The sequence below is a fragment of the Rhinolophus ferrumequinum genome, chromosome 13 (genome assembly GCF_004115265.2).
Source record: "Rhinolophus ferrumequinum isolate MPI-CBG mRhiFer1 chromosome 13, mRhiFer1_v1.p, whole genome shotgun sequence".
NCBI classification, from domain to species: domain Eukaryota; kingdom Metazoa; phylum Chordata; class Mammalia; order Chiroptera; family Rhinolophidae; genus Rhinolophus; species Rhinolophus ferrumequinum.
The window spans coordinates 68,566,198-68,570,021 of record NC_046296.1 but is presented as its reverse complement, the minus strand read 5'-3'; the positions used below and the strand labels follow the sequence as shown (position 1 = coordinate 68,570,021).

At 44.0% G+C, this 3,824-nt stretch overlaps 1 pseudogene; it reads right to left on the bottom strand.

Moving 5' to 3' along the window:
• Window positions 1–3,080: 3,080 nt before the first annotated feature.
• LOC117032831 (40S ribosomal protein S27-like) lies at window positions 3,081–3,355 on the bottom strand (annotated as a pseudogene).
• Window positions 3,356–3,824: the final 469 nt, after the last annotated feature.

Genomic DNA, 3,824 nt, shown 5'->3' with positions numbered 1-3,824 from the left:
AAATCATTAGTGCAGTTTCCATCTTAACTAAAAGAAGTTTAAATTGTGAACATCACTGCATTTTTCTCTGAAGACTGACGACCATTCAGATCCTTAGCATTTCTAGTTCTGAAACTCAGGCAGCCTTCTCCAGGACTACACCCGTGGTTGTAGAAAGCACAGGAGATTAAAGGGATGGCATCAAAATCTTGCTCCTACTTTATATTTTTTGTTAACAAAATGACATAACTTTATTGTTGGGTCTAATTAGAAAAAAGATGACACATGTTCTTTTTTTTTCTTTTTAAGTTGCCAAACACAAAAGGTTTAAATAATAAAGTAAAAACCACTCAAAAATGTTCTCATCTGAGTTAACTGACGTTAATAATTTTGTGTATACCTGAAAACCTTCTATGATCTTCTCCCCGGTAAATAAAGGGTTCATAATCTCAATTCCCTAAGTCCAAATTATGGTTTTAGGTTTTCTTGGTTTTACTGTTATTTTTTTGTTTGTGTCACTGCTACGTTTAATCATTTGCTATACGGGCTTATGTTTTAAGTTTTGTTTCTTGCCCCATTTAACTAGAGAGAGAGAAAAAAATCTGTCTTTATTTATATAATAGTAGTGATAAAGCAATATTAAACAAAGCGAGATTTCCTCTCTCCATAAAAGAGAATTGTATTAGGGTATCTACGACTGGCATCTGCCTCACATCCCAGGTTTGCCAATTCAGTTCTCGAATCTTTTCCCTAGTCTATTATAGTTAAATAATTTTGCAGAACTGTTTCTTATGTAGGATTTGCTCTCACTTGGACCTCCTTCCTAATCTTACGGATGAAACCAAAACCATCTGTTGTCAAAATTACCCTTAGAAATTCCCTAAGAAGGTGCATTATCAGGGACCGATAAAGCCTTTCCATAAGACTAACAAATACATTTTCACCATCAAAATATTGAAAGCAGTAGCTGTTTCTTTGGTTAAGTGTCAGAGAAAGTGAATGGCTCACTCTTCGGCCGCGGTGTGCCCGCGCAGATACTGTTAAACCGTGGAAGCACAGTGCAGGAAGATGTTAACAGTCTGAGAGTCAGGTGGGCCTCAGAAGAGCCTCCTCTCTCATGCGCACTCGGGCATACGCCTGGAGCAGCATGGCAGGCTGAATTAATGCCACTACTTAAGTTCTGCTGTCCCCATTCCTTTTCTTTTTTGGGGGTGGGTGGGTGGAGTTCAAGCACATATAGCTGCATTCCTAATGCAACAGTCACATTACGAGGGCTTCTTTCATTAAGGATAACACTACATATCAAGAAACCATAATCCCTAATTATGTGGATTTAATTTCATGTGTAAATGGCTTCAATCTCACTGCCGGATTTTTACACCACAGCTTCCCGTTTGCGGGTTATTTATTCTTACTGTGTCATCATGAAGCTAATCCAGGGAAGAAGGTAGACAACAAGCACCACCTGACATCACATATTAGGAAATGTGTTGTCATTGATTTCACTAACAAGTAACTAACAACTTGGGAGTTTGTAATTCTCAGGTAATGTTGTGATGACGTTACCTCTTTCCTTAGTTACAAAAACTCCCTTTATGTCTCAGGATGTTGTCATCAAATCAGAGAATCTTTTATTTCAGAGAATCTTTCTTCTTTCTTTTTAATTTTCTTTAATATGTGATACATTTGATAAAGGATTTTTTTCCTGATGTAAATCTTCCAAAATATACTGTTAACACACTCTGCTTGTTAGGTGGATTTTCCTCTATTTCTGTCCCCGAGCTGTTTGTTCATCTTTAAAATTTTGGCCACCAACTGGCTCCAAACTCATGGGTATCAACGTGTGTCTCTCCCTCTTTCTGAGCATCATCTGCAAGAGTCCTCTGCCTGTGAAGCAGAGCACCAAGGGACTAGTTTCCGTGACCTGTTTTGTTTAGTAGCTGAGGCTTCAGGGAGGCGTGCCGACTTGGGCATCTCAGTCCACACCTTCCTAATTCACTCCACGATCCCTGGACCCATCTTTTCTGGGCGGTCTCCTTGGATGTTGCCCAATCCTTCAATTCTGCCTTACAGGCCAGCGGACATAGTCCTGTGTTTCGAGGGTTCTTTGTCGAGTGTGACAATGAGTTTTCTGTTGTTTTGGTCACTGTTGATTTTTAGTTTTGAAAAGTGTTTTGGAAAATATCTCATGCTTTTCCTTCATGGATCGTTACCTTCAGACCTCAACCCTCACTCCCCAGGCTGGGCACGTTCTCCCAAGGTCGAAATAAATCCATGCTCCTACTGGACGGTCAGCCACAGCTGCTTACTTTTCCTCCCAGCTCTGAGACTTCTGCTTCGGAAGGTGCTTCTGGACTGTGGTGGGGAAAGGAGCCCCAAGCTGGGGCTTTCCAGGCTCATCCCTGGTCCCTTCTGTCCCCAGGCTCCCTCCCCAAGAGTGAGCTTCTTGGCATTTCCTACTTCATAACACCACCCTGGGGGGGGGGGGGCAGAATTGTGTATCTTTCTTGTGGCTTCTTCATTTTACTGCTTTTGGTGACTACTCCTCAAAATGTATATGATAAGATCAGAAACTTCTCTAGTTTTGTCTTAGTGATCTTTCTGTATCATGTTTACTTTTCTGTTGTTGTTTAGTCCATTTCAACGAGAGGTATATTAAAAATCCATGCTGAAAATCCCAACGTTCCTGGAATTCTATTGTTTCTTCTTAGTCTGTTCAATACTCCCAGTTTCTAGAGGCTTTATTTGGATGATGTGAAATTCTGTACATCCTTATCCTGCCAAACTCAGGAGCGCAAGTCTCTTCTCGCTGCTCTGTCTTCACTGTGCTCCATGGAGTCCCCACTGACGCCCACCTTCACCGTCCCCCAAGCTGGAGTCAGGCACCAAGCCCTCTGCCCCCAGAATGCAGACAGGTCAGGTGCTCCTGAAAACTCTCAATGCTCAGCCCTGGGGGTGGGGGGCGAAGTGGCTGCTGATTGGCCGCCATTGAGGTAGGACGGGATGAGGGTACACGTGAGGAGAGAGGGGTTTCACCTTCTGGCAGACGACCCCAATTTTTTTTTTTTATCCAAAATGTGTTTAACGGGATGGTTTCTCGCTCATCTTGACTCAGGGTGCTTTTCGGGCTGCTTCCTTCTGAAGGAGCATCCTCTGTAAGCTTTGCTTTTCCTCCTGCAGGTGGACAGAGGACCACGGAGCAGCCAACACACACAACTACCATTTGTGCATGGCTAACGTCAGTGGTGATTTTATAGTCTCCGGGGCATTTCATGTCCATGAAGTGGGAACTGGGGCCCTGCACCAGGCGCTTCTTCTGGTGTTGCCTCTTCTCCTCTTCTGGAGAGGGATGATGGAGACCCTTAGCAAGAGTCATGCTCTCGTGGGGAGCTCGTCACCACCGGAAAGCAACAACCCCAATCTTAACCGGTGGAATACTGGATCTCCCTCAGTTCTCTGATGAGAAGGGACTAGATACAGACGAGTAACCTACACATACAAGTTCCTTTGAAAAGGAATTGATTCCTGCTCAAGTTTAAGGATTCTCTTCAATAGGCTAGCGGTGGAGACCATGCGGATGAACGGTTCTGAACACCTGTTTGCAAGCCCTGTAGGGATGTGCCTCGCTTTTCTGTGTAGCTTTTCCCTGTCACCTGGGGTCCTCAGCTGAAATTCCACAGGAACAGGGAAAGTCCCATGTAATACCCTCACAGCCGTGGCTGTCCCTGGTGCTGAGTTTTGCCTGGATGGCCAAGGTTGGCTTCCCAGTGTTTCTCCAGGTACCGAGTTCTACCTGCCCGGAAGCACGCCCTTACTGCTGAAGTAATACACTTGCCATTCTATCA